Source organism: Lolium rigidum, chromosome 6 (assembly GCF_022539505.1).
Source record: "Lolium rigidum isolate FL_2022 chromosome 6, APGP_CSIRO_Lrig_0.1, whole genome shotgun sequence".
NCBI classification, from domain to species: Eukaryota; Viridiplantae; Streptophyta; class Magnoliopsida; order Poales; family Poaceae; genus Lolium; species Lolium rigidum.
Window position 1 is genome coordinate 318,736,030 of NC_061513.1, and position 23,813 is coordinate 318,759,842.

Here is a 23,813-nt window from a genome sequence, read left to right on the forward strand (position 1 = left end):
TCTTTCTCTTTATTCCCCTTCTTCTTCTTCTTCTTCTTCTTCTTCTTCTTCTTCTTCTTCTTCTTCTTCTTCTTCTTCTTCTTCTTCTTCTTCTTCTTCTTCTTCTTCTTCTTCTTCTTCTTCTTCTTCTTCTTCTTCTTCTTCTTCTTCTTCTTCTTCTTCTTCTTCTTCTTCTTCTTCTTCTTCTTCTTCTTCTTCTTCTTCTTCTTCTTCTTCTTCTTCTTCTTCCTTTCCTCGTTCCCTTCTTTAGTGGGGAGAGGCTTGATGAGGGGCTCCTCCACATAACCTGATTTATTTCCAGAAACAATAGAAGAAACTTGGGAGGATTCCTCCTTTTCATTAATAAGTTCAAAACACACAGCGGTCCTATCATATTTTGGCAAAGTGTCCTCTCCTAAAATATTTTGTATGTAAGTATTTGTATGGCAATTATCAATGCAATAAGAAAGACACCCATGCAGGACATCATCAATATCAAGATCACTCATATGTAACAAAGAGATTTTTCTTGATAACTCTTCACACCACAAAAATAAAGTAAGTTCATCATGCTCATTAAGAGTAATTTCATCATCACAATACAAATTTGCAGCACTCATGGGGTGCGAATTATCATAGGAGAAGCACTGAAAATTAAAATGACCCACTTCATGACAAAGTTCACAAATAAAAGGATAGCTGGCACAAACCTTTTTACCAAGATCATCTAGAGCCCTAGACCACTTTCTAGTTTTTTCATTAATATGGTGGATACAATATTCATCTTCGATTTGATTAATTCCACAAGGTCTATGCATTCCACAAAAATTAACATGCTTATAGGAAATAGCATTCTTAGGAGTTTGAGCCTGTTTATTGCAATCATTAACAACAATTTCATCCTTCATGCAAGCATCTTTAAAAGGTTCATGATACTTATCAAAATTCTTCTTAGGTAATTCAAAATAAGAGGCAAAAGCTTTATAAAAATTTGCAACAACTTGAGAGTCAATACCATAAGTAGCACTCATATTTCGAATTTTATCAGTATCCACAAAAGTTTCAATGCATTCATAATCATAATTTATACCTGACTGTTTACCTTTGTTGTTCTCCCATCCTTCAGTATTCTCCTGAATCCGGTCAAGAAGGTCCCTTTTAAACTCTTCTTCATTGCGTGTAAATGATCCAGAACAAGTAGTATCCAGCAAGGTTTTATCCTGAAAAGAAAGTCTTGCATAGAAATTATCAATGATGATATTACCAGGAAGCTCATGAATGGGGCATTGAGCATTAAAGACTTCAATCTCTCCCATGCTTGGGCAATACTCTCTCCATCATGAGGCTAGAAGTTGGTCTTTGTGAATTTCACTTGGAGGATAGAATTTAGAGTAAAATAGAGACAGAATATCCTTCCAATCAAGAGAATCCCCATTCTTCAGCAATTTATACCAATGCGCCGCTTTACCAGACAGCGATATAGAGAATAGTTTCTTCCTAGCTTCATCCATAGAGATACCTGCACACTTGAATAACCCGCATAATTCATGCAAAAACAAGTAAATGATCTCCAGGATGGACAGTTCCATCCCCTTCATAGCGGTTATCCATAACATGTTCAATAATTTTCATAGGTATTTTATATGAAACACTTTCAGCAGGTGGATTTAAAATATCAGAAGCATCATTTGAGTTATCGCATATGGGAGATAAAGCCTTATCAGAGCAAAATATTTCTTCCAAAGCTGAGGAGCAAAAAAGATTATTTTTATATAAACTAGCTTCCCCAAACTTAGAATTTTCCATAGCATTAGCAGTAATTGCATTCATACTAATAACATTGCTACTATCATGCAGATAAGGTTCCATAGGTTTTTTAATTTTCGCATCAAATAGTTCATATCTTAACTCAGGAAATAGATTAAAAAGCTCATTGTTGTTTTCCATTATGCCTAACTAGTGAAAAATAAAAACAAGAAACAAAAAGATGCAATTGCAGGATCTAAAGGAAATAGCTTCGAGCACTCACACACCGGCAACAAGACTAGGAAATAGCTTAGTAGTCGGAGGATGTGAATACCTTTTACCTTACCTCCCCGGCAACGGCGCCAGAAAAGTGCTTGATGTCTACGGGTGCTTCTATTCTTGTAGACGAGTGTTGGGCCTCCAAGAGCGAGAGGTTTGTAGAACGGCGGCAAGTTTCCCTTAAGTGGATCACCCAAGGTTTATCGAACTCGGGGAGGAAGAGGTCAAAGATATCCCTCTCAAGCAACCCTGCAATCACGATACAAGAAGTCTCTTGTGTCCCCAACACACCTAATACACTTGTCGGATGTATAGGTGCACTAGTTCGGCGAAGAGATAGTGAAATACAAGTAGTATGGATGTATATGAGTGGTAATAGCAATCTGAATAAAATATGGCAGCGAGTAAACATGCAACAGAACAGTAAGTAAACGGAGTTTCGATGCTTAGAAACAAGGCCTAGGGATCATACTTTCACTAGTGGACACTCTCAACATTGCAATCATAATTGGATATAAATATAAGCACTTCACTATGCTATTCTGAATTACTCTCTGGCAAGATAACGAACACTAATTCATCATGTAGGCAAAACCTTAAAGATGTATTCCCAAGTACTAATAAACACCCCACGCTGTCACTGTGAGCATTCATAGGAGGTACTAACACACCACAATTTCATAGAGACATCCAACTCAAATCATAACTCGGTGAATAAGTATTCTGTGAAATATAGCCTAAGAGACCCACACGGTGCACACACTGTCACCTTTACACACGTGGGACAAGGAGTCTCTGGAGATCACATAAGTAAAATCCACTTGAATAGCATAACGACATCTAGATTGCAAGCTCATCATATGGATCTCAATCATGTAAGGCAACTCATGAGATCATTGTATTGAAGTACATGGGAGAGAGATTAACCACATAGCTACCGGTACAGCCCTTAGCCTTGGAGAAGAACTACTCCCTCCTCATCATAGGAGGCAGCGATGGCGATGAAGATGGCGGTGGTGTCGATGGAGATGACTCCGGGGGAAATTCCCCGTCCCGGCAGGGTGCCGGAACAGAGACTTCTGTCCCTCGAATTGTTGTTTCGCGATGGCGGCGGCTCTGGAAGGTTTTCTGGTGTTTCGTCAAATCGTGTCGAAGATTTAGGTCACGAGGAATCTTATAGGCGAAGAGGCGGAGTCGGAGAGGCCACGGGGGAACCACATAGTAGGTGGGCGCCCCCCCCCCTCTGGCCTCGCCGCCATGTTGTGTGGAGGCCCTGGGCCCTCCCTCTGGTCCCTCTTCGGTGTTCCGGAAGCTTCTGGGAAAAATAAGATATTGGGCGTTGATTTCGTCCGATTCCGAGAATATTTCCTTTCTAGGATTTCTGAAACCAAAAACAGCAGAAAACAACAACTGGCACTTCGGCATCTCGTTAATAGGTTAGTTCCGGAAAATGCATCAAAACAATATAAAGTGTGAACAAAACATGTAGGTATTGTCATAAAACTAGCATGGAACATCAGAAATTATAGATACGTTTGAGACATAGCACCCGCCAAGAAAGCTTGGCCGAGCCTCAGTGTCGCCGCCTCGCGTCCATGTACCTTGCCACCGCTGCCCAATCCCGCTGCCACCCTTCCTCCCCGCCATGATCCGCCGCACCATCGCCTACCCTGCCATGATCCAGGTGATGTAGCCGAAGGCCACCACCAACAGACCCGCCCGTCCACCATCGCCGCCCCTGAAGGACCCCGCCTCCGCGCGAAGTTGAGTCCATGGGTGCGCCACCATCGCCCCTGCCTTTGGCAGCTGGACGCGGCCGCCACCGCTGACCCCGACGGCGGCAGCGGCCAAGAGGAGGGAGATCGGCCGGCCTCTGGCTAGGGTTTGGGTCATCACCCAGAGCCGCCTCGCGCGAGCGAAGATCGGGTGGGGAGGGAAGAGATGTTGGAGATATGCCCAAGAGGCAATAATAAATTGGTTATTATAATATCTTTGTGTTTATGATAAATGTTTGCATCCCATGCTATAATTGTATTAACCGGAAACATTAATACTTGTGTGTTATGTAAACAGAAAAGAGTACCTAGTAAGCCTCTTGTTAAACTAGCTTGTTGATTAATAGATGATCATGGTTTCCTGATCATAAACATTGGATGTTGTTAATAACAAGGTTATGTCATTGGGTGAATGATATAATGGGCACACACCCATAATAAGTGTAGCATAAGATCAAGTCATTAAGTTCATCTTGCTATAAGCTTTCGATACATAGTAACCTAGTCCTTCGACCATGTGATCATGTAAATCACTTATACCGGATGCGTACTTTGATTACATCAAACACCACTGCGTAAATGGGTGGTTATAAAGATCGGATTAAGTGTTCGTAAAGTATGAGTTGAGGCATATGGATCAAGAGTGAGATTTGTCCATCCTGATGACGGATAGATATGCTCTGGGCCCTCTCGGTGAAATGTCATCTAATTAGCTTGCAAACATGTGACAAGGTCACAAGAGATGACATACCATGGTACGAGTAAAGAGTACTTGTCGGTAACGAGGTTGAATTAGGTATGGAGATACCGATGATCAAACCTCAGACGCGTGACAAAGGGAATCGGTATCGTATGTAAATGGTTCAATCGATCACTAAGTTATCACTGAATGTGTGGGAGCCATTAGGGATCTCCAGGTCCCTCTATTGGTTATTGATCGGAGAGGATTCTCGATCATGTCCGCATAGTTCACGAACCGTAGGGTGACGCACTTAAGGTTCGATGTCGTATAGTAGCTTCGGAATATGAGATGGTGACTGAATGGTTTTCGGAGTCTCTGATGGTATCCAGGACATCACGAGGAGGTCCGGAATGGTCCGTTGAATAGGATTCATATAAGGGAAGTTGATTTATGGGGTTCGGAAAAGTTTGGAATTTTTCCGGTGGAAGACCAAGAAGGTTCTAGAAGGTTCCGAGGGTCCACCAGTGGGCCCACGACCTTAGGAGGGCCAACATGAGCTGAGTGGGTGTAGCCCAACCCTAATGGGCCAGGCGCACCTGCCCCTCAAGGCCCAGCCGGCCACCCCTTAGGGTTTCCCCAAAAACCCTAGGGGGGAAGACTTGGGGGGGAAGAAATATCCCCCCCTCATTTGGCCACCGGCCCTAGATGGGGTTTGGGGCGTGGCGGGCCACCCCAACCGACAATCCTCCCTATACAAAGAGGGGAGGGGCAGGGGGCGCAGCACCCCTTCAACCCTAAACCCTGGCCGCCCCTCTCTCCTCCACCATACCTCCTGCTCTGGCTTAGGCGAAGCCCTGCAGGTTTTCTCCTCCACCACCATCACACCGTCGTGTTGCTGGGATTCCGAGGAGATCTACCACACCTTCACTGCCCGCTGGAACGGGGAGAGGAAGGACTTCATCGACACCGTACTTGCGACCGAGTACGGAAGTGCAGCCGGATTGCAGCACCGAAACGATCGTCTACATCAACCACAAGATCTGATCTCGTATAGGCTTTGGATCTACGAGGGTTAGTCTCTCTTCTTTCTCGGTTCTTCGATCTTCATAGATTAGATCTTGGCTTTTCCTAGATTGGATCTTGGTTTTGTTCTTATTCACGTTAGAAATATTTTTTTCCATGCAACGAACCCATTAGGAGAGGGGGTGGGAGGGGTCGGTGGTGGAGAGTGGGCGGCCGTGCCGGGAGAGAGGGTGGGCGCCGGCTAGGGTGGAGAGGCGGCGCCAAATGAGTGAAAAGTGCTTGACTGCTTGTATTCATTTAAACTTAGGTGCAGTGTTCCATTGCTTTGCCAAGTTGAACCAGGATACCATTGAGTAGTTATTTATCTTCATTTACCAAAAAAGTTACTTATGTTCATATATATTTGATGTCTACAACAGATTAAAGTGCTATAATTCTAAACTGATTGTGTTCTATACCGTGCTTCAGCGCTGCTCCAGCTGAAACGGTCCTCGGCACCACCAACAAGTCCATCAAGGCATTCAGCTCATGGCTGGGAACGGCTTTCATAGTAGTTTCCCCGCAAATCCCTCTTGTCATGCTCGATGATTCCAAATTTCAGTTATCTAGGAAGGTCATTCACGCTTCAAGCTGATCTCACTTCCTGAAAAGGAGGTTGCATACTCATCCAAATCTATTTTAGACCATCCAAACCTAGCTAAAGTTGTAAAACGGTACGTCTAGGGCAGCGCATTGGGCATTCCCTTAGTTAACTAAATCAGATCGTTGCAGTGGGACCAATACTTCTCCCCGCGCAAGAATTTTGTAACAAAACTGTGGGAACAAAGTTGTCCAGGAGAATTGGTTTATGATCTGAAGTAGGCCTGCTTAGCGTTTTGCATTCTAAAGAGTTGTTAGCATAAAACCACCACATTTCCATCTAAATATCGATTTTGGTATCACTTTGTGTTTTGGGAGCAAAAGACTACCACATTTTGCAAAGAATTTTTTAAAAAAACACTAAACTAGTATTGAGACAGCCATTCTGACATGGGAGACCCACATGTAAGGCTGATGTGGCAATATTGATAAGCCAACTCATATTTAAAATATAATTTCTCATTTAAACAAAAGAAACAGATGGGTCTTCTCCTTCCTCTGCACCGCACGTCCAAGCCACCGCCGGCGCGGCAGGAGACCGCCCATACTTGTCCAGGCCGCTGCCGGAGCACCCCACACACGTCCAGGCCCGGCCATCCACCTCCCCTGCAGCGCTGCCGCTCAATCCTGCACGACCGCCGCCGACTCGACGATGTGACGGACGCCGACGACGAGCAGAGTAACCGCTCCTTCGCCTCCGTCACGCCCCCGAGCTCACTGGCGGCGCCCATGGTAACGGCCTGCAGAGAGAAGGAAAGAGAGAGAGTACAGGCTCCTCGCCGGAGCAAGGCGGGGGCGGGGCCGGAGCATGGCGATGGAGGCCTGTCTGGCCAGAGCACGGCGGGGGCGGGGATCGAAGCCTGGCGGCGACTGGCTGCCTGGCCAGAGCACAGCGGGGGAGGGGGCCGGAACATGGCAGCGGCAGGCCTTCCTGGCCGGAGAACCGCATGGGCGGGGCGGAGCATGGAGGTGGCGGCCTGCCTGGCCAGAGCACGCGCGGGGGCGGGGGCCAGAGCATGCCAGCGGTGGCCTGCCTGGCCGGAGCACGGCAGGGGAGGGGGGCAGAGCATGGCGGCGGTGGCCTTCTTGGCCGGATAATGGCGGGGACTGGAGCATGGCGGCGGCGGCCTTCCTGGCCGGAGCATGGCGGCGCTAGGGGTGTTGTGCGGGAAGGCACGGGGTGGGGGATTTCTTGTTTTGTTTTTTTCCCTTTTCTGTATGTATTTTTATTTTCTTAATGTGAGCAGATAAGTCCACATCTTTGAAACAACACTGATAGGTGGGGCTCACATGTCAGTTTTCGTGTCAATTCGTGCTTAATTAAGGATTAGTGTTTTTGCTAAAATCTCAGCAAATTGTGGTAGATTTTTACTTCCAAAACACAAGTTGACGTCAGAAACCCCCTGGCGGGCAGAGACGGGCAACACGGTAGAGCCGGGAACAACTAGGGCTGCGGCTGGCCCCAGTCCCTCAGAGCGACGGCCCGCAAAGCCTCTGGTCGCACGCGCCGATGTTTATCACAAGGGCGTGCCACCTGACCTATACCTGGTCAGGGAAGGTGTGGATGATGCCTCGCTTAGTTTCTGCAGGGCACACACGTAAACGTTAAATACGAGCCTCGATCGGCTCTCAGGTTATCCTGTGAATCGGCTCAAAGAGCCGATCCACCCATGATTCAGACGAGGTGTCCGAATATATGGTGGTCCTGCTTGATCAAGGTAAAGCTAATGAGATCTACGACGATGTAGGGTTTTCACCGCATAATCGGATCGTCCTACTCCCAGGTTGGGCCTCGCGGCCACGCACGGTGATCGTAAGCCGATCCTAAACAAGGCCTAAAAACCAACACGAGGTTGGTCCTCGGAACATCCTGCTTAGGGCCAACGAACGACACCCTACGTGCCGCTGGATCCTCCCCCCCTTTGTAAGGCCTAACTATTGCAGATATTAAACTAATCCTTGTAGAATAAGGAGCAATCGTAACGGATCAGATCTACTAAACTATGATCAAGCGGGGTGCCGCCCCTACACCTAAGATAGGTGTAAGGGCGGCTAGACATGCAAGGGTTGCACTACGAAAGCATGTAACATGAAGAACAATGCTAACCCTAACATGTCTAAGATAGCTACGTTGCTCGCCATCAAAAAGGCTTCGATACGAGCAACGCATGAACAACGTGGGCAGAGCTTGTGCTGCCTAGATCGCAAGATGCGATCTAGGCAGCATGACGCTTACCGGTAGAAACCCTCGAGACGAAGGGGTTGGCGATGCGCCGAGATTTGTTTGTGGTTGAACGTTGGTTGTTGTTTATTCCATAAACCCTAGGTACATATTTATAGTCCAGCGGACTTTCTAATGTGGGCGTGCACCAAACCGTGCACGAGTAAGATTCTAACTTCTAAACTAAGATGCGATCTAATATGTTACAGATACACGGGCAATTAAGCCCAACTTGGCATAAAAGGCCGATTCACGTATTCCTTCTATATATGTTTCTTCAAATCTATCTTGATCGCGGCCCACCTCTGACTCGGTCAAATTCTGGTGATAACACATGCCCCCCTGGTTTTGGAAATGACATTTCCAAAATCATTATGCTCTTCTTTCGTCGGGTCATGTCGTGGCAGAGCAGAACCGTTGCAGTATCCTTCATCATGATGCCCTGCCTTCTCAACTTCTCCGCGTGACCTGGCAGTTTTTTTTTCTCCCCCCCTTTTTTTTTGTTAGGCACCACTTCCTCGGAAACTGCTGTGGCATTGAATTTCCACTATATCCCCTTTTATTTAACCGCTATGAACAGTTCTGCTCTGCATCTCCTTCGCATTAGCAGTCCAAAAGCCCTCCTGCACCACCATGTCTTCTTCCTCCTCTGCTCCATCGGATCCTTCCAGCCAGTCCTCCACGTCCCGTGAGCCGACGCCGGAGTACAACCCGGCGGAGGTCCACGCGGCCAACACCCGTCGCGCCATTGCGGCCGGGGAAGAGTCAGGCCATGACTTCTCCATCTGGTCCGAGGACGAGCAGTCCTCGACGGACGGGGAGAGTGACCTCCGCTTCCTCGCCGACGGGGAATCGGAGGAGGAGAGCGATGACGATCGCTTCTCCTGGGATGACTTCAACTCCTCCGAGGGGGTGGAGGAGGAGGAAGAGGAGGAGGAGGACGACGACGACAGCCCCTCCGACGAGCCGCCGGCCAAGCGGTTCTGCCCCTGGCCGGGCAACCTTAGCGACTTCGACAGCGATGAGGACGACGCTGACGAAGAAGACGAGGACAACGAGGGCCCGGTCGGCGGCCATTGGAGCGACGACGAGCCCGCCGGGAGCAGCGCCGACAGCGGCGACGACGGCGACGACGAGGGCAGTGACGGCCCGTAGATAGGACCTCTAGCATAGGGCTAGTAGTAGTAGATGGGGCAATGTATCCCCTAGTATTTCCTTTTGAGAGCAATCGGCTCTTTGATGTAAGAAATCCCGCCTATTAATGAAGAACTTTTCCCCAATTCGATTTTGCTGATTTCCTTTGAGCTTAATTTAGCCGATTCCCTCTCATACTGACCTTGCCGATTCGTCCCCTTTGCCAATGCGTAATGAGCCGATGACAACGCACCGGTCTCTCAATGTCCCATTCTTCATCCCTTTGACGTTGGAGCGATCGCGAATTTGATCAATGCCCGAGAGCTGACGTTAACATATCAATCCTTCACGATCCATCTTTGAGCTCGCGGCGACAACTAGAGCGGATCGATGCTCTTACGAGAGCCCCAGAACCACTGCTGAAACGACTTGATGCTGAAGTCGATACCTCTGGGTTTTCAGATATTCAGTGATACTCTTCGAACCTACCCAATCCCCTCTTAAAAAGGTTATGATGGAGGGCCACCCGATGAAATCCCAATCGGCTTCTTAAGAACAGAAAGTCCTACGCAATCAGTTGCCCCCCGAGCCTCTATCAAGGCGAGCATATCAGTGGACTAACCAAATGTGTCGCCATCGGTTCCCAAGTCATGATGCAGAGCCAGCCGATTTGAACAAAATCGGCTCTCCAGAGCAGAGAACCTTCAAGGCGAGCTGCCCCCCGAGCTTCTTCAGTCTACTTCTCGCGCCTTGCAGGTCAGATCGGCTCCTTTCCTTTGGTGGACTTGATACAACCTGGTCATGATCTCACGAACTGCCCCAGCTGAAGAGAGAATCCGAAGGTCTTTGAAGAGAGGATCCACTTCCTGCTCCATTGATCCTCTTGGGTCGATGGCCACGTATCGGCTTCGTTCCTTAGTTCTGAAGTCGATGCCCTTGCATCGGCTGTAAAATTTTTTATTTGGCCGATTTTCCTTAATCGACCCCCAATATGTCACTTCACGCACGTTTGCACATGTTTATGCACATGTTCTTCATCTAACTGTATGCCCCCCGAGCCGAATCTGCCAAATGATTGCAGATATCGGCTTTTATGGTTAGTCAGGGCACTGCACTTGCACGTCGGCTCCATAAGGATTCATGCTGACTTTCATCTACCGACGTGGCCGCTGCCCAGTGGATCGTTGCTGAACACAAGCAGAATATGTGCTGAATATGTGGTGAACCCAATTTTTGGCCGATTGCTGGAATCGGCCTCCACATCCATTAGAGTGCTGACTGAAGGTCCTGCAATGTTCCCTCATAATTTTTGGGGCCGACCGCAAGGATCAGCCTCGCCTTGTTTGCTCATTGGTTTAATCTCGCTACTCGGTCAGGCTAGATAAAACCAACCCAACCTCTGACTTTATGCGCTTGCTGTCGTCCACCTTGAGTGCATCGTAGAATCGCGGAGCACTAAACTCCGTCGGAAGGACGAGCACCATGTTCGTGCCAGCCGATGTTTCATCATCGGCTTTCCTTTGTTTGGGGCGCCACTCCATTTTCCGTGGATGACCCTATTCATCCAGGGTTTGCTGAACCTTTGCAGCCAGATCAGGCCTTGCCTTCCTCAATGTATGCAAGTATAACCTCTCGGCTTCTTCCAGGCCGCGCAATCGTTGAACCCTGCGTTTCTGGGAACGGCTGAGTCCATCAGGGCACCACCTTGGCCGGTGATACTGTCTTCTTCTTCGTCCCCCTCGTCTTCTGAATCTTCGAGATCTTTCAACCGAGGGGACTCAGCTCGTTTGCTCTGTGGCGGGAGAGGTCCTAAGCGCTCGAACACGGACACGTTGGCTGCCTCCTTCTTCTTCCGGTTGCATTCTGGGCAATTGCCGATTGTTGGCAATCGGCTCATTCCTGAATCCCAGCAGTGCCTGAAGAAGGGACAATCCCAGTGCCTGTCCTCGTCGTCTTGCTCCCTTGCCCTTCCTTCAGCGCGACGATTGTATCCATCGTCGCTTTTATCATGTTGACGGTACCTCCTGACCTCTGCATCAGACCGACAATTCCTTTCATCATCTACGTCGTAGTGCCGACGTCGGTCGTGCTGGTGCTCATATTTGTTGAGGAGGCGCTCGGAGAGTGGACGTTGATACCGCACGCTTCTCATTCCCTCCCCTGCCGGTACCGCTGTCATCATCTCGGGGCCGGTCGTGTGGATCGGCCTCCTCTTCATCGTTGCCACGGGAGTGGCTGCTTTCTGCTTCATCTTTTCCATGGCGGCTTGCAAGCCCTGCCATGTTGACACCAAAGGAGGGCTTTGGCTGGCCTATGGAGTGGCTGAGATCCACCATGTTGACGCCAGGCGACGGACTTGAGTCTTTATCGAGCTTGATATCGTGCGGCCGGGTCTTCTCAGAGGAGCCGATGAGTTCGGCTTCGAGGGTTGCCTTGATCTCGTCATGTTTCCTTCTGAGCTCCTCGGGCAGATCCTCGTACTTCAGCGACCTGGTGCGTTTTTCTGACGGGGCGGACAGGTCCACTCCATCGAGTGCGTCTCCAGGTGTGAAACCCTTCCACCTGACGCCATGGGAGCGGGTTTGGTGGAAGGAGCCGATGAGTTCGGCTTCGAGGACTGCCTTGATTTCGTCATACTTCTTCTTGAGCTCATCAGGCAGATCCTCGTACGTGACCGGAGTGTCTTCCGCCATCTCGGATGTAGATGGCGATGTTGTGGATGTCGAAGGCGGTCCCACCGGGCGTGCCAGAATGTGTTGACGTCAGAAACCCCCTGGCGGGCAGAGACGGGCAACACGGTAGAGCCGGGAACAACTAGGGCTGCGGCTGGCCCCAGTCCCTCAGAGCGACGGCCCGCAAAGCCTCTGGTTGCACGCGCCGATGTTTATCACAAGGGCGTGCCACCTGACCTATACCTGGTCAGGAAGGTGTGGATGATGCCTCACTTAGTTTCCTGCAGGGCACACACGTAAACGTTAAATACGAGCCTCGATCGGCTCTCGGGTTATCTCGTGAATCGGCTCAAAGAGCCGATCCACCCATGATTCGGACGAGGTGTCCGAATATATGGTGGTCCTGCTTGATCAAGGTAAAGCTAATGAGATCTACGACGATGTAGGGTTTTCACCGCATAATCGGATCGTCCTACTCCAGGTTGGGCCTCGCGGCCACGCACGGTGATCGTAAGCCGATCCTAAACAAGGCCTAAAAACCAACACGAGGTTGGTCCTCGGAACATCCTGCTTAGGGCCAACGAACGACACCCTACGTGCCGCTGGATCCTCCCCCCTTGTAAGGCCTAACTATTGCAGATATTAAACTAATCCTTGTAGAACAAGGAGCAATCGTAACGGATCGGATCTACTAAACTATGATCAAGCGGGGTGCCGCCCCTACACCTAAGATAGGTGTAAGGGCGGCTAGACATGCAAGGGTTGCACTACGAAAGCATGTAACATGAAGAACAATTCTAACCCTAACATGTCTAAGATAGCTACGTTGCTCGCCATCAAAAAGGCTTCAGTACGAGCAACGCATGAACAACGTGGGCAGGCTTGTGCTGCCTAGATCGCAAGATGCGATCTAGGCAGCATGACGCTTACCGGTAGAAACCCTCGAGACGAAGGGGTTGGCGATGCGCCGAGATTTGTTTGTGGTTGAACGTTGGTTGTTGTTTATTCCATAAACCCTAGGTACATATTTATAGTCCAGCGGACTTTCTAATGTGGGCGTGCACCAAACCGTGCACGAGTAAGATTCTAACTTCTAAACTAAGATGCGATCTAATATGTTACAGATACACGGGCAATTAAGCCCAACTTGGCATAAAAGGCCGATTCACGTATTCCTTCTATATATGTTTCTTCAAATCTATCTTGATCGCGGCCCACCTCTGACTCGGTCAAATTCTGGTGATAACAAAGTGGTACCAAAATCAATATTTAGCTAGAAATGTGGTGGTCTTGTGCTAACAACTCCAACTCCATTATGAATGTATGTATTTTTTTGGCCCCAAAGGATGTTAATTAATACTCCACCCAGGCGACTCAAGTTGGGTCTCTCCTTTTGTTGACCTCCAGCTGATTGACCTAGTGGTTGAAGTTGTCCATTTCTGTCCAGCAAATATCGCCATTGTTAACGTTCCATGTGCCAAATCAATTTATCGAGAACAAACAAATATTTAGTAACTCGGTTCAGCGATCAACGGCTACATGTGCAGAACATAATTTACAGATGTTTCTGCCTAGTATTGTCACTGCCTTTCATATATTTAGAATAAGGAGGAATATGAAATTCTTAATAGCATAAACTAAAAGAAATTGCAAATATTTTTTATCAATTCAATAAAATTTTCAAACCTTGCATCATCTTAAGTTTTTATTACCTCTTGAGGATATGGTATGGGTCTTTGTACCCATGGATCCCTTTCCTTACTTTTTGGTTGAGGTGGATGTTTCTTCTTTTTTACTTTCGTCCCTTGAAGATTGAGGGTCTTCCCTTGTAGTAGGCTCAGATCTTCATTAGTCTCATCTTCCTGTGGCTCTTTATTTGGCTGAGACATTTCCATATCATCTTCTTCATTATTATTATCTTCTGTTTCAGCATCAGAAATAAATACATCATTTTCTTGTTCTTCATAATTTTTATTAGCTTCACTTTCGTTGGAAGATTCTCCTGCAAAAGATTTATTCTTAAGAGCCTCTTGCTCTTTTCTCTTTGGATGTCCCTCAGGATAATCAGGATCCTGAGTGTCGGAGCCTCCCCTAGTGTTAACTCCACAAACTTGCCTCTTCTCAGCAAGAAGCTTACCGTATAGTTTGTTTTGAACAGATATCATTTGCTCCACTTGAGTATTCATCATTTTGCAATGCTTAACAGTCATCCTAATAGAATCTACACAAGAACATACCCTTTCATGAAGGACTTTGATTTTTTAGAGTTCTCTATTATATCCCTTTCAATATCATGGTCAAAAGCTTTTCGAGAATAAAGTCATCTAAATGATCAACATAGGGTATTTCTGTAGGAGGTGATACCTTTCCATCACCTTCATTAAAACATATAGCAAGGACTTGGATAGGAAAACACTGTTCATCAATAGGGAACTTGACACCCATTTCAGAAAGTTCCTTCAAGTGAGAATTTTTAATACCCCTTTCTTTGATAGACCTTGAAGCTTCTTTCATGTCTTCATAAGATAATTTATAAATACCTCTCTTGTCATGGATCATTTCAATTTTCTCTTCCTCTTCAATATGCCAATCATGATGATTATGAGTAATATTGTTCAATAAAACTTTAGCTTCATCAGTAGTTATGTGCCTAAAATATTACATACAACACTATTTAGATAATATATAGATCTTTCAGGTAGTCCATTGTAAAATATATCAAGCAACTCATTATCTTTAAAACCATGAGCAGGGCATCTCCTCTCAAAGGCACAATATATCCCCCAAGCTTGAGGAAAACTCACCTCCTTACTTTGTAGGAAAAGTCTTAGCGGTAAAAAACTACTAGTGGAGCACCAAATAGTGGTGCTCCACTGGTAGGCATCTTAGCAGTGGCGTACCTGATGAGAAGTGTGCCACCACTAAGTTTAACCATGGATTTGACCCACCCATATACACAGACACGGTGCACCATGTAGATGTGTGCCACTGCTATTTGAGGTAGCAGTGGCACACCTCTACACGGTGCGACATTGCTATATATTGGGGGATGATGGAAACATTTGGGCATCACTTAGCAGTGGTGCACCATGCTTGGTGCGCCACTGCTATGTGGTGCCCAAACATTTCCACCCCCCTCTCCTCTGAAACGCCTTTTTCAGTTTTGAAAAAAAAATGATAGAAATTTCAAAAAATTAAATTCTTCAAGTTTCACGTGTGTTATGCCATCAAGATTTATTGAAAATTGAAAAACATGAATTTTGATATATTATGCAAAATGGCGTCAAGTTTCGATAAAATTGGATTTCTGGTTGTATATGACCTCCGATGAAAATCTTTTTTATATGAAAATGTATCTATGCGAATTTTCCTATCCGAATTCAACCACCTATGGTCGTTTAGACAAAAAATGGATTCGGAAAATTCAAAACAGAAACATGAATTTTTTAGGTTTTAGATTTCAGGCATAAATTTCAAAAAAAGGAAAAAATAGCAGTGGCGCACCCATGCATTGGTGCGCCACTGGTAAGTTCCCGCCTCCAAAGTTTGAAATGGTTGAGTGCACTTTACCTTCATCCGCACCCTCCTCCTCCTCCACTCCGGCCTCCTCCTCCATTTCCTCTTCATCTACTCCTACTCCAACTTCTTCCTCCTCTTCCTCCTCCAATCCGGCCTCCTCCCCCATTTCCTCTTCCTCTACTCCTACTCCAACTTCTTCCTCCTCCTCTACTCCGGCCAACTTCTCCACTCCGACCTCATCCACCTTCTCCAACTCCGGCCATCTCCTCCTCCTCCTCCTCCTCCTCACCTCCATTTTCTCATCCACTCCTCCTCCTCCTCCTCCTCCTCCTCCTCAACCTTCTCCAACTCCGGCCACCTCCTCCTCCTCCACTCCTCCTCCTCACCTCCTTCTTCTCCTCCACTCCTCCACCTCCTCCTCAACCTCAACCTCAACCTCCATCCTCACCGACGACCACATGCTCACCGACGGCTAGGCTATGAACATGAACAGGACAAATAATTCGAACAACAAGAACGAGAAAAATAACGAGAAAAAAATCAAAAAATGTGTCAGATCCATATCCAGATCTCGATCCAGATTTCAAATTTTCGCAGTGGCGCACCTATTTTTTTGTCTAGTGGTGAACCTCTCAGTTTTAGCAGTGGCGCACCATGGTGGTAGTAGTGGCGCACTACGTAGTGCGCCACTGCTAATGTAGATAGCAATGGCGCACCCCGGTGCGCTACTGATAGCCAAAAGTGGCGCGCCACTAATTAGCCTTTTTCTAGTAGGGTGTGCAAAGTTACTAATTTCAGCAATCATGGTATGTATTTTACTAGAAGGGAAATATCTATTATAGAACAAGTATATACATGCCTCTTTTCTAGTGATTGACTTTGGAGCTAATGAGTTATACCATGCTTTTGTTTTTCCTCCTAAAGAGAAAGGATACAATTTCAAGAAGTAATAGCGTTGTTGGATTTTAGTTTTCTCAAATAGGCAACATAGATCATTAAGATTTCTTAAGTGTTCATAGGTAATGATTCTTCTTTACCATAGAACTTAGATGCTTCAACCCTTTTTATTATTTCAGAGTCAATAGTAAACTCATAATCTCCATCTTTAATGTATATTGCAGGTGCATCAGTTTTACTAGCTACAGGAAATAACTCTCCTAAACAAGTATTCAGACTAGTATAATATTTATCCAAATCATCTAAATCAAAGTTCATGATAGCTTCAGTAAAATCAATATCTTCTTCAGAAGGTGTTGATTTAGAGCTAGTTGCAATATCATTTTCATTATAAATTTCATCTTCATCATATTCAGATTCTATATCATCATTGAACAAAGACAAGATATATCAGGTGTCCCCTCTTTATGCTTGCCATCATCTAACAAATCTATTTAAGTACTAGTAGACATCCTAGACAATGGTGAATTTGTTAGGACAGTAGTTTTATTTTTAGTAGCAGGAGTAGTTGCAGCATTAGGTGAAAAGTGTGACATAGAAGGCAAATCCATACCTCTCCTTGTAGTGGAAGGTAGAATAACATTCTTAATAGAATCCTTACCCTTTCCCATGGTGATAAACAAACAAGTGCACCAAGTAAATGATGACAAGTGGTCCTACCAATAAAACTAGGGTCCCAGCAACGGCGCCATAAAATGTTTAGATGCCCAAAAGTATAGGTGTCGTCGTGGTGAACAAAAAAATGCCATGGGTAGGCTTAAGTTGGGTCCAATGTGCCCCGAGGGATCCGGAGGAGGGGAAATGGAAGAACACACACACACGACACAAGGTTTACCCAGGTTCAGGGCCCTCGTGACGAGGTAAAACCTCTACTCCTGCCTGTCTGCGATGTATAGAGCAGTATCTGAGAGCTAAAATGGTGCTCCTCGACCTTTTTGGCAAGAGGTTGAAGATAAAGTGCTATCGCCAGGGGGGAGAGACCGAGGAAAACTAGAGAACTATCGGATCGTCCCGTGCAAGGGAATCCTGCCTCTCCTTATATAGGGGGTGATACGTGTATTTTGCATCATCATTATTGTTACATATATGATTAGTTTTCATTGTTATTTACCATCATACATCATTATCTATGTATTTTTAGTCAATTTCTGGGGCTTTCCTACAAAGTCTCCTTCATTGGTATTTAATTACTAGGAGGCAGAAAACCTCTTTTTTCGTAATTTATTTGTTTCAGGACTTTCTGGATCACTAAAAATAGTGGGAAAAATACCTAATCAATTTTTCACCCGTAGAAGGATAGTGGGTGAAAGAATCACACGAGGGGAGCCACGAGGGTCGAATGGACCCAGGTGGCGTGTCCAAACATATAGGGTGCACCACCCGAGGCTGTTCCCACCTCGGCCATCGTTTCGGCCCACTTTTATACTAGAAGCTTCGTTTCGCCTAAAAACCTAAGCCATATTTTTCCCAAGATTTATTGAGGAGGAGGCGAAAGTGCTCTCCTACTCCATGAGAGGGCATATTGTGGTGACCAGCATACCACTGCATGGTGTAGTATGCAAGTCGTTGACATAACACCAATGAAACACCGTTCCACTACTATTACATCCCTCAGAGTGGTACAACAGAAACATATGCGGGTCCAAGGCATGTCTATAGAATTACAACACCGACTCTTTACAGAAGATCAACATAGCCTCCTACTTTACAATGAGGTAAGACTGCAAACCAACTCCAGAAGAACGACTCGTAGTCTAATCTTATCACGAACTCTACCTATAGAGGATTTGACTAACTATAGAGGCTATGAATGGATTCTAGCTAAATAGGAGCTAGGTTTAGGAAGCTAGTTCCCTTCTACTGCTAATCCATATTTTCTCCTTGGTGGATGTGGTGTTTAACTCTTCTGACAGGGTCCTGTCTCTTGAAGTAGTTGTTGACTCCTCGGCCTTCGAGTTGCACTGTAGATCCTCCTATGATGCCTCCATATCTAAGCAGGGGATTTAAGGTGGGATGAGTACGAGCGTACTCAACAAGCTCATTATAGGAAAGAGGTGTTTAATGCACTAGCTACAGCCATGGACCAGAAAGTCCAAGACGAGGCAGGTTTTTGCAATCATTTCTTCAAAAGGTTGCTTTTATTCTGAAGAACTATGTCCGTCAGCCTTCACTGGTTGACTAGAACTTCATGGAGTTTCTTTCCGGCAGCGTTCGCAGTTCCATAACCCGGAATAGAGAGTGACAGGTCACGATTCATTACACTTTGCAGAGGTGTGTTGCTTTACCCATAAGAGATCTTAACCTTGGTGCCAACCGGGCGCGCAACCCGTCCACACTTCTGTTGTGTGAGGCCCGGTATAAGGTCCTAGTCAATATTGCATTCCTCCGCAACCTCGCACACCCACCCTTTGTTGCAATTCCGTCCTTGGGTCCTCGCCGGTCTGTATCACTTGGATACCTTCCGACCTCGACAACTATCAGGTCGCAACCTTGATACCTTCGCCGGCCGTTGCAACCCATCATAGACTGCATTACCGTGGGGAGTTAGAATGGAATCCCCACCCACCAGTTGTTCTCTTGAGATACAACTGCTACGGTAAGCGCATCCGTTGATGTACGAGAGGAAGGAACACACGTGACTACTTCGTCCCACTGCATATCTTATGGTTAACACGGGTATCACGGCACAAGAATCACTGGACGACATTTGTTGTTAATCCTAGATGGATACAAACCCATTGCAATGGAACCTCCACCATAATCATACCATGGTTCCATTGCCCACCACATAGTCATATTCATAGTTATTCAAGTAGCATTTTTGCTTTTCATGCAAGAGTGATAAGTATGGTACTTTGCAAGTAATTTGGTAAAAATACTCAAAGTGACATGAGCAAGCAATGAACTTGCCTTTCTTGACTAGATTATGCAGGCAAGGTCTTCGATACGCAAGAACTCCAAATTCTGAAATAGCATCATCGTCCGGTAAGGACGATGTTTAAAAGATTGGCAAGGATGCAATAATGCATAAGTATGAGATGCAATCGCTCTAAGCGTGACCTAACCCCGATGATTTAGGATTGGTGAGTTGTAATGATTAGTTCAAGGTGTGTTGCACTTTTAGAGATGGTTCACGATCAAGGTTCTTATTAAGGGTTGATTACTTGGTATCATTAACAAGTAGGGCAATATATCATAACAATAACATTACTAGCACACAACAATAAGATTTGGTATAATTCGAACATGTAATGAACATTTGTTGGTTTTAGCACTATATGGCATGGTTAATGATTACTTATCATATACTTCTAAATAATAACTTCTGAAGAACATGTTCTTTAATAAAGAACAAGTATGACAATTGGGTTTGTGGGGTTCTATGGTTTCCTATGGTTCTAATTAGTTTCTGGAGTAAGGAGTTGATGGATCACAACAATGTTGGATTCATTAGCAACTAGGGCTTGTATGGTTTTACTTAAGCATAAGCATCTTAAGCACTTAATTATCAATGGTTGCTACCAAGGTTGGTATATCTTACTTGTGATAGCTAGCTAGGGTTTATAGGTCCTATTAAGCAGGGTTGATGGCTACTCCTTATCCACTTCAAAAGAATAACCTTTGAAGAACATATTACTTAAGTAATAAGAAGTATTTCAATTTAAATTTGAGGGTGTCTAGGGTTTGCTATTGGGTTCACTAAGTAGAGAATAGTTGGTTCCTCAATAGGATGATTCATAATTATCTAACACTAGTAGGGTTTAGTGGAGTATGAGCATGTAAGGTAGAACATTGGGCATGGTTGTTGTTGGAGTTCATCACAATGGTGTGATACTGAGCATGGATAATTAAGGATGGTGGTCTTGGTAATAGGAACTAATTTTGGTCCTATTTGATCATCTGAGTTTTATTAGGATGAACACATGGAATACCCATTTATTAGTTATAGGTCTCTATTATTTTATGAAGACATGACAAGTATTTAGTTGCTACTATGGATCTATGAGTCAAAAGAAAGTAACATTATCACATGTTATAAACTAGGGTTTAGGTTTTAGAAGTAAATTAGGGTTGACATGAAATAGTGGAGCTAGGGTTCCTAATGGAATTAGGGTTTTAGGTTTCACATGAGATGATGAAACTACAACTTTATGTATAATGGAACTAGGTTTCATATTTAACATGTAGTTCTTAAATTAATAACTTGATTACAAAGTTGAAGTTATTAATAACTTTGAAATAAAAATAATAGGGGACTTGATATTTTTTTATTTTTAAAGAGTTATTAATTAAGATACATATTATTCAGATTTAAATCCCTCTAATAAGGATTTAATAAGATAGCAAACAAAGAAAATTAATTTTAATGTTTTCTTTATTTACTTACTGGTTTTTATTTATTTTAAAAACTTTTCTTAATTATTGAATTTTAATGGAATTTAGAACTAAAAGAAAAGGGTTAAATAATAAGTATTAAACAATAATTTTTTATTTAAAATAAAAAATTCATATTATATTTTTTTGGATAGATTTTCTTTTTATAAGAATTTTGATATCTCATTTATATTTTTCTGAGTTAAAATTAAAATTAAAAATTCTTGTAAAGTTTCAGCAATTTATAGAATTTGAAATAAAACCGAAAACTACTAAACACACCCGGGCTAGTGTTACCCAGGGTCAGTGACGAGTGGGCCAATAGTCCAAGTCAGCTGCCACGCGGCATTGATCGAAGTCAAAATCGCTGGTGTGGCACTGGAGCTACCGACCGACGGTTAAACAGCGACGGCGCCGGAGTTGGGCTACTCCCACAAACGCACCACTATGCCTAATCGAGTCAGCGTGTCACGGTGAGTAATATGGTGGCAGCGCCGCTCCGGTTAGGTCACCGGAGCGTGGCCGGTGGCGATGATCTGCGGCAGTTTCCGGCGAGCAGCGATGACAGCGAGCTACGATGCATGATGAGGCTAGATAAAGGGCTCGGGAGAAGCACAAGCTCACCCTCGTTGAGCAGAGATGCTCAGACGAGGCAGAGGTGGCCTGACGGCGACTCCACGGTCGACGGAGACGGTGGCCAGAAGCGGAGAAGATGACCTCGGTGAGGTTGCCTCAGGACGCTCCGGCTCAATTCCTCGCGCCGGTAGAGCAAGTAGAGAAAGGCGGTGATGATGGCGTCCATGGCGGGGCTTCCCCAATCGGCGACGAGAGGTGGTGGTCTGAGAGCTAGGGTTTCAGAAATTCAGACGATTGAGACGAAGAGGAGTCGGACTGGGAGCTTCTACGCGTTTTATATTATATGGTCTCCCGCGTGTGCTGGCGCTCAGCATCGGCGGCGGCGACCGCGGGACGTGGCCTCTCCATCGCGGTGGCGAGCTGTCGTGCGTGCAGTGAAGGTGACGAAGACGAAGATGTCGTCTTCGCTCCTTATCCGACCGAAACGGTAAGTGGGCTGGTTCTGGCGATGGCTTGGGCCGAGTGTTGGGCCGCTGCTGGGCTCGGTGGCTGTCCAGGTAAGCCAGGTAGGTTTTCTCCTCTTTTCTATTTTTCATTTTCTGTTTTATATTTTCTATTTGAATCTGATTTTAATTCTCATTCTATTTTGCAGGATTTTAAATGTGTGGATCCTTTTGGAGTTTATAAAGATACTAGTATAACTTAATATAAGATCTTAAAATATTTTATATGTGTAATGACACCCTTGTTTATTAAATGTTATTAGAGTTTGGAAATGGGCATCTATATATTCATAATTTCAATTATCAATTTAGGGTGGTCCAAACTATTTTTCAAGAGGCTCTTCTAAGTCCCTATTTATAGTTAAGTTTTTGTTACCTTGCAAGAAACAATTTACAAGGCATAGCTTATTATTTAGTTTCTTACTTAAGAAATTGATCCCATGACATTATTTTATGTACTCATTTATCTGACAAGGAATTGGGACTTAAGTTGAATCTAATCCAAGTTTACTACTGTTATTATATTAATTATAGCTTGACATACCAAGAGTAATACTACTCTCATCATGGTTTAGTCTTAATTATAAGGATAAGTGGTTGATAACCACACATGGTTTTGATTATAGGATTTAGCACTAGGTTCATCATATGTTCCATAGTTAAACATAAGATTTAATTAGAGTGCAATTTCTAGGGTTCTAGTTATATTTACCTAATGACACATGGGTTGAAACTCAAATATGGCTTAATTAGGTTTTAGTTGTGATCACACAAGTGATACACAATCTAAGATTGAGATATAGTCTTAGGTTATAGATATGGATTGATACCATATGGAATTAGCTAGGTTTAGTCTCCCCCACTATTGAGAGGATATTTATCTCAAAATATTGTTAAGGTTCTCACAAATCTTGGCTAGGCAAGGTCTTGATATCCTTCATGTGTTTCACTACTTAATTTGTGGAGAATAATCTAGAGTTGCTCACTTAGTAGTCTCCTTATGATTTCATGTGATTGATGATATATGTTTATTATACTAGGTTTAACTTCTAGCTTATTCTTCTATTTCTCCAAAGCATGATCATGGCATTATCATGATCATATTATTCTTAATGGCTTCTACTTCAAGTTCTTAGGGTAGGTTTGGCTTTCTAAAGTATCACTCGAAGTATTTGGATATGGTTATACCAGTTACCCCTCTCACTCCACAAGGTCTTGGATTATAATCTATGGTTCTACTCAAGGAATGATGATGTGATTATCAAAATATGTGGTTTTCCTAAGAATTCTACCTTGTTATCTTCTTTAGCTTGTTCTTCAGGAAATCTGATAAACCTGCTTCTTGTGGTATGCCTCCACCTCCTAGCTGCTTCATCTTCGTCCTATCTAAAGCATGGATTGGCCCAACTCTTTGGTTTGATTGTATCATGGTACAAGATGATGAAATGGATGAGCTAGAGGGTTCCTTTTATAGGATTGGGCATGCTCTAGTATCATGACACATAGGTGGGTGACTCTTGCTTTGATTTGATGAGCAAGGTGCTTGGTTGTCATGCTCTTATCCATAGCAATCTTTTAAGCATGAGGTGGCATAGCTTAGTATTCGAGCTATGTAGATATTTTCATCCTATGTGGCATGGGTATTATCCTCTCATGTGATTTGTTTTTGGATAGCCAAGTGGCTTTTGTTACTAAATATCTTGTGAATGATTTTATGCTTGTGGGTGAGTCACT